Source organism: Athene cunicularia, assembly GCF_003259725.1.
Source record: "Athene cunicularia isolate RWA chromosome 24 unlocalized genomic scaffold, athCun1 chr24_part1, whole genome shotgun sequence".
Lineage (NCBI taxonomy): Eukaryota > Metazoa > Chordata > Aves > Strigiformes > Strigidae > Athene > Athene cunicularia.
The window spans coordinates 4,228,167-4,244,190 of NW_020799132.1; positions in this window are offsets into that span (position 1 = coordinate 4,228,167).

A 16,024-nucleotide genomic window follows, 5' to 3' on the forward strand; every position below is an offset into this window, starting at 1 on the left:
TTTTTTTTTTTTTTTTTTTTTTTTTTTCCCATAGGTGAACATGTGTAGGAAAGGGGGTTCTATTGGAAATGCTTAAGGCATTCTCGGTAAGTGAATGTTTGCAATGAATTAGGTCAGGGATTCTGTTGTTTTTCTTGCTGCTAGCCCTGTTTCTGTTGGGTTTGCCCCGGCGTTCTTGCTGTACGTGGAATTGTGAAGGTTGAAGGCCTTTCTGTCTCCTTTCCAAGTTTTAACAACATTGTAAGAACAAGAATCACGTTGTTTATACAGTAGAAGTTCTAACGAAGCACCGATACGCTCCATATCGTGGCTCTTTTGTGTTCTGCATGTGTTTGTGGGTTTAATTCCCCCGTTCTTTTTATGCTCTTTTTTTTTAAAAAATTTTTTTTTTTTTTTTATTTCCCACTTCGTTTTTAATTTCTGCTTTCCGATTTAATCACAGTCCGCTTAGGAAGAGAGAGAAAATAGCAAACCAGGGGGAGTTTTGACCCGAAAGAGTTAAAAGTTTTTTGGCACAAGAGCAGCAGTTTAGCAACAGATCAATTCATTTAAATGAAAGAAATCACAGACCAAGCCATCTGATTTTGAAATTTCACATCTTATGCTTCCACTTTAGAACAAAGCTTCTGTTTTTCTTTCCCCCTTATTAATTCACGCTGCTTTTGTTTAAGACTGTTGGTTTTCATAGAAACTTTAAGTTGTCTGTAGTCTGTCTCTTTTTCTCTTCAAATATGAAATACGGGGGTGTATTCATCTTCTGCTAGTTGCAGTTAGTTCTGCTGTAAAGTCAGCCGTAAACCTCTGCACATATAACAGCTGGTGTCAGAGCTGTTTTCACCCTCGATTATTGTATGTTTGAAACAGCTTCCATTTTCTGGCTTGCAGGCTGTATAAACAGTCACCTATGTACTGTGAAAAAATAAGTCGTCTCCAAGCACTCTGAGCACCCTGAGTGCATTTTGTATGTGCAGAGCTCTGTCTGCACGGGTTAACTCGAGGAACTGTGTCTTGAGTGGGAATTTTTCTTTACGCAGATATGAAATGTGTGTCCCTCCAACATCTGTATCAAAAGTAGTTTTTCGGGTCGTGTGTGTGTGTGTCTGAACACTCTCCCGCAGATGGAAGAGTTATATCATTCTGTACTTTATAATGTATATTGAGCATAAGCCACTGTAATGCTCTTAATAGCTAGTTACAGTCTGAGAAGGATCACAAACAACTTTTTGTTGCTGTTTGTTCATTTAAATACGTCTGACCCTTGGTACCATTCCCCATAGCTTTATTGCCACATCAAGCAAAATAAAATAAAACAGCCCATATACAGAGAAGTTGGGGATTTTTAAATACGAATTCCCACCTTCCTTTTACACAATCTCTTTAGGAAAAAAAAAAAAAAAATCAGTTGCTTACGATAAATGAATGTGTTTGATGAACGAATTTGCAGCCCCGTACTGAATTTTGATGGAAGCTTTTGCGCCGTGATGCTGAGTCTCTTCACGGTGGCATTGCGTCAAAAGAAAGGCCGTGATGTTTGGGCATGGGTGAACTCCTATCAGAGGGAAGCAGCAGAAGGGTGGGGTAGGAGTCCGTGTGTGGGGGGAATCCTTTTGTTAGGCTGCTCCCCAACCTCTGCTTCCCTGCACCCCCTGGAAGAAATCCGCAATGAGAAAGAATAGTCCTAAGCCGCAGAAAGTGGATTTAAAAAATAGGTGGTGGTGGAGGAAGGGGGGGAGAAGTATCAACCTCCACCTCTAATGTGTCTACGGTTGATCGTAGGTCTGGACGTTTTTATTATTTCCTTCTCTTTACACTAGATCCCAACTGTGTTGTAGGAAAACGCCAGGATTCTGAGCGTGAGTCCGTCCCCCCCAATATTGGAAATATTTCTGTGGGTGTCGTTGTGGTTACATCACAGCGCGCTCCTTCCTCATCTCCATTCTTGTGCAAAATTCAAATAATTCCCCCCCCCTCCCCGATAGCAGCTGTGCATGGTTTTTTAAGTCGGTCTTTAACGTTGCGAAAGGAACAATAAAATGAAAGGCAAAACCGGCATCTTAAAACTTGGCAAGTGAAAGCAGCTTGGACTGGCAGCCAAGAATCCTGCTGTGGTGCAAAAAGAATAGCATCCACGAAGCCACCACAATCCGGGGTTTCTCTTCTTTTAACAATCGCATCGGCAGAGAGAAATAATTATTCCTTGTATCAGTGTTAAAAGAGTCAAAAAGCTTAAAATGCTTGCTTGGTGAACCTTCTCAAAAGCAGGTAACGATCCTCCTATTTGATTCTGTTTTATCAAACTTTAATTGGATAAGGATCTATATATGATAACTAATCAGTTTAAGAAGTTGATGCGTGTTACTAACTAGCAGGGAATGCATTTGCTGTTGCAACATCCACGTTGCTTTATTTTTCTTAATCGCTTTGGTGGTAATAGAACTGGCAAACTTCTTAAATGTTTGTGTTACAAGAAATGTTTTATTTCCACAGATTTAACTCATTGTGTGGGGGAGGGCAGGCATGGATTGATTCAAGGTGTAACATGGAAAATAATCTTAAAAAAAAAAAAAAAAATTAAAAAAATTGGGATATCAGGAGGGGGGAGTAATTTCTCTCTTAGGACCTTGTCTGTTCCTTTTGCTTCTAAAGCTGTAGCCTCTGGATATATAAAGGTAGAACCCATTTCTTGAAAATAAGCCATGAAAATATCCATAAATATTTTGTCTTCCAGAATACGTTCCTTGAAGAGTTGGGCCTAGCAATATGGCAGCGCACATTCGATAAGAAATCTTGTAAAATGCTGCTACTGAGGTAATTTGGTTTCTCATACGCTCTCCAGTCAGTATCTTCCTTTTCCTTATAATTTCTTAAAATTATGTGAAGTACAGAAATCGATTGATACAGGTCTTTAAACCTAAGGTAGAGTCCCTCTGCCTGTGTGTGTATACATGTCCCTATATATATATTTATAGGCCTAAATAGATTGGGGTTAAAATTGGGGGGAAGGGGTGGGGAAAAAGAATGGGAATTATTTAGCAGTTGTGTTTCTTATTTGTCTCATTTTTATGGCAGAAGTATGAAATGGCTGCAAACAGCTTTTTTACTCAGGCACACAATGCATTCCATAATGATCGATTTTCCTGGACAGGGCATTTATGCTTTGTGGTTTGCAAGAATACCACCCACAGACCAAAACCAATGTTATGTCTTTAGAGACTTTATTTCTACATATTTCCTTCTGTATTCCTTTGGCTGTAAATCTGACGAATGCCAATCTTACGCTGGGTTAATACTAACAAAAGTGTATTACTTCTTTGGCTGTCCTGGGTTCTGGTACCAAAGCCTTGTTGATCCTGTGATCATTGACATGTTATAAAATTAATAATGAGGCAAAGTATGCTTAGTATAAGGATATCGCAATCCTTAATATAAATAACATGATCCTTAACGTACAGGTTGAAACTTTTTCTGGTAATTTTAGCATTATAGACAAATACAGCATAAAGGTGATGGATTTGTTTACCTAGCGTGGATTTTCTGCCACTGTGTATATGTTCATCAGGTTTTCAAAAGGTACAACAGCTATATGATTCATCAGTGTAGGGAAATGTTTCAAAACGCAGATCTTGTATAATCTGTGGCTCTCAGTCAATCTCCTTGAATATAGTTGATGTAAGTGAAATTAATCTTTAAAAAAAGCAGTGCTCATTAAAAAAAAAAAAACAAAAACAAACAAACAAAAAAAAAACCCCACCACACTAAAATCCATATCTTTCAAAAAACAAAACTTCATTTGCTGCTGCCTTTATCAGTTCACTGTCTCAAAAATTGCCCATGAGTTTGTTTTCCAAAATGTATGAAAAGGAGCAGGTTGGTTCCTGGATCCTTGTAATTTACAGCGTACAGGTGCCACTAAATGAAATCTCTGTGCCACCGAGCTGCCTTTCTCCGGGGCTCACAGGAATGCAGAAGTGGTCGATCGGATTTATAGTGGGGACCTTGCTTGAGTGATTTATTTGGCATACATCGGCGCTTTTCTAGAGATAGCTCTTGCTGCTTTCTCGTTTTCCTCTCTTTCCTTTTTTAACGACTGAAGCTATGGCGATGGAGCCTAACCCTCGTTCTTCCCTTTTGTTTTGTAAAAGCCAATCAGGTAGCAAGGGAGTAGGAGATGGTTGGCCAGAATCGCAGCAGAGATCGGCCCTCATTTAGGCAACTAAATAAAGGGCATATTTTCTGTGTGGGTCAACACCTAACAGCTGCCCCTACAAGCATGTGATGGGCTCTTAGAAAGTCTGGCTCAGTTCTGTCTCTGAGAAGAGCTGCGATAATTCAGTAATAAAGAGCAGTTGCTGGAGTGCGTTGGGTGCCTGCAACTTCCATTCAGACCAGTCAGAATTGAGGACACATGTCCTATACCACAAGGAGGTATGTACAGGCCACCCAAATGTTACATCTTGGTTTCCTTCATGGACTTGAACTATCCCAGTGGTTAGAAAATGAGATTGTGAGCTATTAAGGGGGAAAAAAAAAAAAAAAAAAAAAGTTTTAGAACTAGGAAAACCTAGTAAAAATTTAACTTCCACATAGTGTGTATACTTTAGTGAGATCATTACTTTTTTTCCGATCTCAGATGAAAAAATAAAGTATTTCTTTGCCAGCAGAGACATGCAGATTAGCCTGCCTTCGTATACGTACATTAATGTAAAGAATATTGGGGTCAAAATGAATATATTCATAAAGAAAATACTCTGCCTTATGCAGGATAGCAGTGACATGCAAAAGTCTGACAGAAAAATTCCTTGCCATTGTAAGAAATACTGGTACACGCAGCAGCAACGTTACTGACTCCTGATTTTGTGCTGATTAGGCCCTGTGAGAAGGGTCAAAAGACAAATTGAATTTTCGTCTTAGGTTCCCCGAAATAAATGAGCTTTGTCATTGGAGGGCTTGGGTTATTTTTGGTAGGGTAACATTTGTTATATTCCGTTTGCAGTCCGGTTCCAAAGAAGTGCACAATACGTGTATTTGTGCATGATGTGACTCTGTTCTGTCTGCAGGACCACGTGCTCCCTGACCCATTGCCTTGACCGCTCCACAGTTATTGCAGGGCTAGAGCTTTCTGTATTCTGGGTGCTCCTAAATTCTATTTAGGCTCCAACAGAAAAGTTGTCCCGATTTTTCAAAGATGCTGAACCCCTGCAGTTCCTGCTCTTGGCATGAATTTTGAGTGCTGAAAACTTTGGAAAAACTGGACGCATTTAAGGTAGGTATCGTAGTATAAGCGTAGGTTTCTAAACTTAGATGATCAATTTGGATAACCTTTGGACAGATGGCGAAAGTTTAACATCTCTGTCGCTGGATGGAACAGGAGTTTCTTGTAACCCAGCCCAAGCAGTAATTCCAATACAGGAAAATAGTAATTTTTAATTGCATACTTACCAGGCTGGAAAGGTTGAAGTGATTTATTTTAAGAACCTACACGAGAAGTGGGGGAACTTTCTAAAAGCATCCAAATAGCAAAATTATTTTCTAAGTGTTGACTGTTTCATTTTATTAGAGAATAATATCAGCTTGCATTAATGCAGTTTATCTTCTGAAGGAAGAGCTAGACAGTGAAAATTTTGTGACACTTTAAGCAACAATTAATCTCACTGATTTTGTTCACCAGTTCTATGTGGAGCTTGCAGCCGGACTGCTTTTCAGCCTAATTCCCCACCAGTTGCCCACCCAATAAAATGTCATTAATGGGAAATGTTAGTTACGCAGGAAAGAAAACGTGGAAACTTTGGGACGAGGAGGGAACACTTCTTGCTTGCAGTGGCAAAACTTTGCTCCATGACTGCTTTTCAAGACTTATTAGAAAAATTCTGACGTTTTATATTTGTCTCTGTCATTTTAGGAAGAAATGCAGTGAGACAGCAGAGAGCTGGAGTTAGGGGAAATGTCTCGATCGTTTTGCAGAGCGAAAGGGTTTTATTTTATTTTTTAAATAGAATTAAAATAGAACCCCAGACCAGTAATGGCTTCTCTGAAAGTTAAAACAACTCTTACGCAGATGTTTCTTCTGTCTGGTATAACCAGGCTGCCAGGATGGAAACAAGACGACTTTTTGCAGGGTGGGGGTATGCATGCGTCTTGCAGCTCTGTCCACACACAAAAACTTTGCTGTTTGATAATTTGCTGCACTGTTAGCAATACACCTCCAAAGTTGGCTCTTAATTCCTCAGTACTGTGTCATCATCAGTAATTCCGCCCAGCAAAGTACTCACGAGAAACGCAGATCTGTTTTATTTTGTTTATTTTAAAGTTCGTTTTATTTTGCTATTTTTTTTTTCCAAAGGGTTACATGGGAGTGAAGGGAACTGTAGCCGCAGAGCTGTTGTTACAGCAAAGTCAGTAAGGACCTCTCCCCCCCATCCTCCAAGGGAGGGGGTTTAGGGTGCTGAGGAGATTGAAGGCTCCTACTAACCAGCAGCTCTGAAATATTTGCAGAAATGGTTTTCCTCTTTAAAAACAAAATCAAACCCCAAACCTAGCAAATTACAGAAGAGATCCCTGCCTGTTGCCACAAACCCGTAGATCCGAACTTGTGGTCATATTCCACACAAGCTTGTATCTATAGGTATGTGTCTGTCTGGCAAGTGCACAAAGTGTTGTGTTCATGCGTTTAAACGGACAATGTTCAACTTTGCTGTTTGTATCTTTGCCTCTAATGCCTTCTTCCCTCCTCCCTTCTTTTGTTTTAAGAAATATCAGATTCGAGCTCCAAATCTTGTTCTGCAATTATCATATCAGTTTTCAGCTTTGGTTAGTGTTAAAATACGCTCCTGCAAGCCAGCAGCTCGTTTGTGCCTGAGTAAAACGGGACGGGGGGGGAGTTGTTTGACATCGGACTGAAGAAATTAAATCTCAAGTTATGTGATGCATAGGTCTGGCAGTGGGGACAGGGTAGGGAGTGTTCTTGGGTTAATTCTGAGGTTGTTGGGAAGCAGATGCAATGGTTTCGTTTCTAAAGTGATGTAGATCCACTCTTTCTTTGCTTAGTGGCAATTTGTGAGAGGAATAGACGCTCTGTTTGCCTTTACATCGAGTAACTTTGAATCTCTGGCTTTACTACAGCCTTGCAGCTCTGTAACAGAGGAGGGTATTGGCCTTCCAACTCCTATTCTCTCTCCGAAATTAGTTTATTGTAGAATCCCATTCCTCCCAATTTCATGGTATTTATGTCTTTGAAAATAGTTTTTAAGGGAAAATAATCACGCTGTAAACTCCAAAGAACTGGTAGAGCAGGGGAAAAAAAACACCATGGAAGCAGGCAGTGTAAAACCTGCTGCGTAGAACTGACTTTTTAAAGTTGTGAAAGTGGAACAATTACTTTTGACGAAGTCCTTTTTTGAAAGCCCCAATATACAGATTCTATATGAAAATAATTAGACTGTAAACTCAAAATAAAGGCTGACTATTTCTTTCCAGCAGCTTTCAGCGTTAATTCCACCAAAGATTTGGTCTGCATTTCCACTTCTAAATTTCTCTGGGTTTGAACTTGGCTGGTTTGACGCACACTGCTGCAGTCCAAAAAAGTTTTTTTTTTTTCTTCCTTGCTGAATTTCCAGGGTTTTCTATGTGTTTTCTGTTTACTATAGAAGCATAAAGCGGTGTCAGAAAAGGCTTCTGCTAATAAAATTTCTGTCTGACTACTCTTCTTTCTCCCTGTGAATTGACATTAGCTTTTAAAAAATAAAACGCACGCTTTGGCATTCTCTGTGACCACGCGTTTGTGTACAGGAACCAGTGGTCAATATTCCCCTCCTGCATCTATAGGAAATTAAGGTATAAAAGCTGCACTGGAGTAGGTGCGTGGTTTCCAGAAGAACTCTTGCTGCTGGGCTGTCTCTGGAGTGCACCGTGGCTGGCGTTCAGGTGTGTGCTTACCTCTGGCACGGCACAGAACGGATGCTGGCTGGGCATCACCCTTCTGCTCTGCCTAAATGTGAAGGGCCCTGGGCACGTGTCCACATATAATGCTTTGGTTCTTCAAAAACCATTAAGAGGGGACTGAGGAAGGGGACAGATAAATCTCTTTCAGGCAAGGGTGCTGCAAGGCCACCTGGAAGCCTGGCTGTGGGTTATGACCCAGAATATGGACCTGGAGTCAAGATCTCCTTTGGGAGGGGGTGCTGGTTCCTGCCTCCACTTCGGCTTTGCTAGCGGACGTTGTTGCGTCCATAGTGGAATGCGTAGGACATCATCATGGGCTGTGATAGTAGCACGACGATATTGCGTCTAGTTGTGACAGTAAAAATTGTTTTACCCAGAGGGGCTGTTGATACTTGGTGTTGTCTTCTGTTGTTGGGTTTGGGTTTTTTTTCAAACGCTGTGAATATGCACTGCATTAGGTTCCTGTGTTTATGGCTATAAAGTATTGGCTCAGTTAGACTAACCTCCAAAGAGAAAGGAGCTGATCAAACCCAGTTCTCAGTAGAATACATATTTCCACATGGGGGTCTCTTCTCTGTAAAGCCATTTGGAGACATCGAGCTTCTGGCGGAATATGCCGGGAAGAGCCTGGAATTTGTCACGGATGTTTCTAGAGGCTGGCACTTCAGGTGACATTGCTTTGAGAGTGCCAGAAGCCCATGGCAGGGGAATCGGGCAGATGTGTTGCAAAATGAGATACCACAGTTGGGTTTGAAAGCATATTTTTGGATTAGAAAATCAATATTTGAATCAAAGGGAAAGAAAGAGGAAACAATTTTTGTAAAATATTATAGTGTAGTTTCTCACTGCCTATGTTACGACCTGCTAATCAATATCCAACTTTTTTTTTTTTTCCTGCTGGTGAGACACTTGATCTAAACATGGCTGGATGCTTAGAAAGCGAACTTTAGAAATGTGCCATCAGAAATGGGGCTCAGATACAGGCCCTGGGCTGCCGTGAGGAGAACCGTCGCATTATGTTCTGAGCCTAAGCATGTTTTCTGGTTGCTTCTGGTTTTCTGGTGCTTGGCAAAGAAAAAGAGAAGCTGTGCCACTGCGTGGGCATGCGTCAGCTCAGCCTGACGTGAGCTTGGAGACGCTGTGGCCTCTGCTTTACGGGACAGGGTAAACATGCCCCAAGGAAGCCTCTTGAACGCTGCCGTCTTCTGCAGCGAGAGGTGCCGCGGCGTGGCCGCGGGGAGGATGCCGGTGTGGGCACTTCTGCCAGCAGCACCAGTGTGGAGCGGAGCCGGGGTTTCTGCCAGGGTGCTACATGTCATCTGGGTCTTCGTACTGAAGGACTCTCTCACTGTACCTGTTCTCTTGATGCTGCTGAGGCTGCGCTCCCTGAGCCAAAGTTGTACTTGGGGTGGCCTGGCTCCAACTCCTGCCTTCCTGCCGCTGGCTCATGGGCCTTCCCCTCCCCTCCTTCTCCTCTTAGGTTTGGCTAAATTTTAAAATCGATTTTAGTTTTGTTTCCTGTTAAACTGCCCCTCTCTTCTTTTTAACCATAGCCTCCAACATTCTCCCCTGCCCCTTTGTTTTTCAGCTCAGCATTTGAAAAGAGCTGTGTTGTGTTTTCAGCGTTAATGTGTGTTTGTTCTCTGTCGGTTGTATTTCACTGCACTTCATTAAGTTTTAGAGTGAAACTGGAGTCTGACAAAATGATGCGAAGAACCTTGAAATGTGTCTACCCTTTAGGATGGAAAAAACTAATTGGAGTCTGCAGAGCTTCTACCTGTGTGTTTCGTAGGATATTTTTTTCTTCATTTTGTTGATAAGGAGCTTAGATTTATGCAGCAGCTTTGATCCAGGTGCCGTACAGAGTGCACAAAGATCTCTTCATCTGTCACTGAGGCTCGACGGCTGCGTAACAGTGCACAGACTCGCTGCAAAATTGCTGAGGGCGGGAAGTACTGAATACTTCACCTGGTTTGATGTTGCAGGGGAACCTAAAGAAACAGAAGGTAGTTAGTGTAGCTGGAAACCAACCAGAGCACCTGCACGTAGAAAGTACCAGGAAGGCCTTGGGGACGTGAAAAAGTCCCGATATCCTCTCCAAAAATTGGTGCTTTAATTAATGGAGGTCCTTTCTTTAGCAACAGGCAGAGTCATTGCTTTAGTACCTCCCAAGAGCAAAAAAAAAATGTCTCCTGTGGAACGACGTGGCTGTATCTGCATCTGGGGAGGCTTTACTGCAGTTGTGTTTCGTTTGGCCAGAGCTACAGTTCAAACCAGAAGCAGTAGCTCTTGTCTGAAGAAGCAAACCAAAGCTTTTCTGGAGTAAACTCCTCTTCTTTGCAGACTGGGTAAACCCTGTCTTTCTCCCTTAAACTAGCAAGACCATTTCTCATTTCTGTTACTGACAATCTTTGACTGAACACACCCCTAAGGCCCCTTGCAGACCGGCGTGTTGCGTGGTATCCGCTGGGGTATGAAGATTATTAGATTTGTGTGCTCCCTCTCTTCCCAGTCTCGTCTGGTGTGGAGCACAGCGAGCCCTTGTTAGCAGAGGAGCACACAATAGCATTCGGATAATTAGAATAACCATATGCAGTGGCAAATGGGATTCATAATAAGCAGAATGTAATTGTGTACCCTGGAATTTGAACCATATCCAAATACTCTTATTCAGATAATCAAATCTGGTTAAACTCTTAAAAGGCAGATAAATAACTATTTCAGTAATCTGATTTTTTTTTTCCTCTCTTTGTTTATTTGCTTTTAATCAGTAAGAGAAAAAATAAGGAGAGGATGTTCTTAGGGGAGGAATCCAAGACTAAAACACCTGCCCTTGAGCCAGGATGTCTCCATAACTTAGGAGCATTTCATGAGTAGCGTTAGGCACATTGATCTGAAGAAGGAGAGGAGATGTGCTCCAGCTGGGCTGCAGAGCCTTTGGTTGTAGATACGCGGTGTCAAGATGAAATACAGCCTTACCATGCCACCCTGGCAGTGACACCAGGATTTGGCCTCCTGGCCATCACCTCTGAATTCCTTTACTTCTCAGTGTGCCTGTGGAACCAGCGCTGGCTCTGAGTCCTTGCTGTGCCGTGCAGAATCTTGAGCAAGAGTCTTCAGCCTGGGCTCACTGAGCTCCCCACCAAAAGCACAGGGCACTGCTCAGTCACAGAGCAGGACCAGGCCAGGCAAAAACCCCTCAGTTTTGGGGTCAGAGTCATCCCTTGCTAGCTTGTGCCACCTTGTCTGCCGGCATCCCTGATCCACCCTTAGACCCAGCACGGAGTGTCTGTGTCGTGTGTTGTCTAACCCAGAGCTGATGCTGCACTCCAGCTGCTGACAAAAAGCTAGAAATGGTTCAGGAGTGAGAGCGTGGCTACCCTTCCCCTAGAAAGTACCAGGGATTGAAATGTAATATTGAGTAAATCTGCAGATTGCTGTAACTGTTGCTAAAAGCTGAGGCAGAGACCGTTTTTGTAACGTGATGAAAAATTTTGGATAGCTTTCGAAATATTTACTTGCTCTTTATTTCAGCTGAGCCCAGATGAGATTTCTTTCCTTATTTTGCAGACTCTTGAAGTTCCAGCCCTGTTTAGTGTGTCTGCCAGATTTCTAGGAGAGCTCTCTGAGCTAGAGTGTGCCTTTGAACCTCTCGGGGTTCCTCATCGCAACCAAGTTCTAATAACAAAGTTTCATCGAGTGAAGTTGAATGGGTGAGATGGCCAGTAGGAATCATGTCAGCATCGCCATTGTAAAATCTCTTCTGTCTGAGGTTTATGAAAGTCAGCTGTAAAAAAGATCACTCCAGGCTGAAATTTAGCAAACGAGATTTCAGACCTCAAACTGGAACAATATCATTTGTGGGTTTTGGTATTTATTTTTTTTCTCAATGACTTAAGGAAATATGTTTGCTTCATGAGTATTTTCTGCTTTCCACCCCCTCTTTGGCTAGCCCTGCAATAGCCTGCCTGGGATCTGAAAATGAAGGTGGGTTCTTCCTTCTTCTACATCATTCACAGCCATAAGGATTCGGAGCCAAATCTCGTTTTTGCTGACGATAATAACAAAACAGAATGCAGTTTTCTTGAACACTTCTGTACTGGATTTCCATTGCTGGCATCCTTACTTGTTCATATCTGTAAAGTCAAGGAGTGGTCTGTAAATGCACACAAAGCGTGGTATACCTGCAGGGGATTCAAACATGAGGCACTGTTTTCTGTGTTGGTTTTCGGGAATATTCTGCCCTCTGAAACCCTGAATTTCTGTGGATCGTGACTAAATTGCTGCTTTGCGTTGAAGCACGTTTCTAAAGAATGGAATATTCCAGCCATTCAGATCCTCAAACATCAGTTCTGGATTTGAATTCTCCGCTCATTCTTGGGGAAATGAAATATGAAATTTGGGTTCATGTAGTGTGGAGTAGGGGAAGCAGGTTTCTGAGTTCTTCCCTCACCCAAAGTCCAGGAAGGGAGCAGGCAGTAAGAGTGATGCTTCTGCGTAACTTCCGAGTCCAGCCTAAAGCTTGTACCTTGATCTGATGTCTTCTGAGGTCAGTGGCATGGGCTGATCTCTCTGGGAAGAACAGCTACAATGAAGTTTCCTCTTCATTTGAAAATAAGTATTGAGCATGAATCCTGTCTTCTCTGTGACAAGACAGCAGTCATCTTCACGTTTAACTTCAGCTACTGTATTGCAGAAATCAGAGGGTTACACTAAGTAAAAGGAGACAATTTTTTGATTACGCTGTTGCTGTAAAATAAAACTAGCTGGGCTGGGACAGAGATTTCCTTTTGTCCACAGAAGTGTGAAGTCATTTCTGTGATTCTGAAAAAGCAAGAGGCCTAAAAGGGTTCACAGACAACAGACGCTGGGGCACGTGAACTTGTAGAGGAAGGCACAGCTCTGCATGCGATGCAGTTCTCCCTCCTGCAATATTTAACAAGAACTTTTATGACATCGATACGTATCGTAATTGAACATTGTCATTAGATTACATATTTACCCTAATTACATAATTAGGTATGATTATGCTAATTGAGTAAAGACATAATTGACAAAAATCACCAGAAAACAAACATGGAGATTCATGCCACCAAAAGAAAGTGTCTTAATAGACACCGGTGCTGTGAACCTCTCTTGCTCTCCTCCCAGAAGAACGTTTATAGTACGTAGGTAGTTACCAAAGAGCCAGGCATTGATAGATGTTACAAAGGTGCAGAAGTAATGGTAATTAGATGACTTCTGTTTTAATAGTTGATCTCAATTCCTAAACTCAATACTTCATGTCAGTAATAGCAGCAGATATTCTAATTGTCGGAATGACTAGGTGCGTGACACTTTTTTCTGCTGGAAATTACAGTTCCTCTGGGATGCAAATACACTTTCATCTGTCCAAGCTTCATCTGAGCTTAAAGCAGTGGTAACAAAATACCGGTAATACTGAAGCCAAGCTCTCATAAATGGGGAAAAATTGCCAGGATAATCTGTGCAGCAGGCTCTGGAGAGGTCTAAAAATTGACCGGAGGGTGGGTTAGGTATCAGACCCTGGGACAGAAACTGCTTTAACGTTTAGAAAATGTCTTAAAGTCTCTTTGTCTTACTCTGTAAAGCGAGCGCAGGTTACTTACAGGTCCACATAAAGACTTTCTCATTACTATCACATTTGTGCAGAGAGGCGTTGGCATACGTGGGAACTTGGATGGGAGTATTTTCTCCGTGAGGACCTTCTCCCAGCAGCTCGTGCTTGGACACTGCCACGGCACTGTGGAGCAGGGCTGGATCCTTGCAGGGGAAGCACGTGTGCCAAGCGGGGCACAGCTCCCCGGCTCAATATAGTGACGGAGGAGGGAGCGAGAATGCTCTTTGAATGAGTGCCAGCACAGAGCTGACAGCTCAGGGATTTGTAAATGTGGTGATGAAGAGGAAGTTGAAGCTGCAATGGAAGAGCAGCAAGGAGAGGTGGCGAGTCATGAACAAAACAGTCACAGTGGCATTTGCCAACCTGAGAAAAATGTAGGTTATTTAGGCGTAAGTGGAGAGTAAGGAGTTGTTTCGTAAGGGACTTGCTGTTGTAATATATCTAAAAGGACCTTTACTGAGTTGAGGTTACAAATGAAACAAAACACTTTTTCTCCACCTTCTATTTTAGAGCAAATTATTGGAGAGGTTTTGTTTGTTTTTTTGGCCGAGCTCTGCTTACAAGTACCTGATCTGCGAGGTATGCCTGTGTTAGTCTCGATGCAATGGTGATGTAAACACTACTTTCCTTCACTAAACCCATCAGATATAGAAAATAATTTTAAAATGTTTTGAGTTACACAATAGCTCACATTCATGACAAGATTGAGATAAAGGAAAATACTTGCAAGGATAAGCTGTAGAAAGAATGAGTAGCTTAGCCATGTGATACTGAAATGGTTTAGTTTAATAGCTGCAGAATATGAAATAGGACGTTTTCGAAAGCCTACAAGGGAGTTACATCTCCCGTGTCACATAGAAATCGGGTGCGATTTGAGATCTCCCATCACCCTAAATGAGCTCACAGGTTCACTGGCTCCCATAGAGCTGCACTAGTTACATCATCAGAGTTCACGTCGGAGGACAGACATTCCGAGCACAAAAATGACGAGGTTACGTCAAGGAATTGGGATGGTTTCAGGATGCTCAGAGTGCAGGGCCGGAGAGCCACGGTTTCCTTATCCAGACTTGTGGTGGGATCACTGTTCCAACCAATGAAATGGTTAACAGTGAATCTGCTGTTAGAGTACGGTGCTGTGCCGTTAGCTAAAATAACGTGTTGTATTTCCACAGAGCCTATCAGGTCAAAATAAACTTTACCGAATATGGAGTCATTAGACATTCCACTGGTACTATCAACATCATGTACATTTAAACCTTGCAGAGACATTGGTTGTTGGGTTTTGTTTTGTTTTGGTTTTTTTTTTTCAAATATTATTCTGCTGTTACAAGCTGAATTCTGAAGAGTGTGGTATTATTTCTCACCTGCCTCCTTTATTTGTAGTCAGGCGTTGAATGTAAAGGCAGGGCACCGGCTTTTTCATAATCAGCAACGCTACTTTATCCCAAGGAGTAAGAAACAACCCAGATGCCATCTCTTCAGCACAGCTCAGTATTCGTTTGTCGGGTTTGATTCCCATGTAATCCCCTTCCAGCCCAGAGCTGCTGTGCCCGAGGATGCGTTCACCTGCGAGGCAGGATCTCAGGACTGATTCAGTTCCGCTGTCTGCGCTAGCATATTTTAAGATGCTAATCCCTGTTTGTAAGCCATAGTAAATAGGCAGCATACTGCTTTAAGTAATACCTTGGTGGGTAATGGGAATGAGTCACAATGATAACATCCTGGTTGTTTGACTGTGAACTAATACAAGTTAAAAATGTTATGTGTTCCTTGTTAAGGGAACACCGTCTTATTCTGACTGCTGAGAGAGGCTCAGTGTTGCGTTTCTGAAATGATTCCTCTTAACAAGGGATTGATGCAAGGGTAAAATTGACTTAAAACTTCACCCTTTTTGCAGTTCTTCTCCTAACCCCACTTCAGCAATCATCCTTTAAGCATTCCGGAGCCAAGGAGCGTGTTCCAAGGTCAATGTTGTATGCGTTCAAAAAGCAAAAAGACATTGTAGGACAAATTTCACCCTCAACCTTATTTAAGTGCTTTAAAAATGTCTGTGTATGTTCTGTGCTGTAGTGCAGATGCATCTGCTGGGGAGGGGGAAAAGTAATTTTTTGGCCAGGGACAAAAGTCCTTCTTGTGTGAAAAGTGACCGTGATCTCGTGTCTATCTAGCAGTAATAACCATGGCTTATTGTGACTTATCTATTAACATATGCAGTGTGGGGAGCTGCATTTGGTTTTGGTGTCTTTTCGCAGCAAAGCATTTATTAATTCTAAATTAGTGCACTGAGAATTGTGAGGACTCTTTTTAACTAGAAACCCTGACATTATGTCGGCTGTGAAGTGGTGGGTAGCTTTCAGCATTTTTGACTGCATGCATCCAGGTTGAGGTAGTAGGTTGTATAGTTTAGAATTACACCAAGGGAGATAACTGTACAACCTCCTAGCTTTC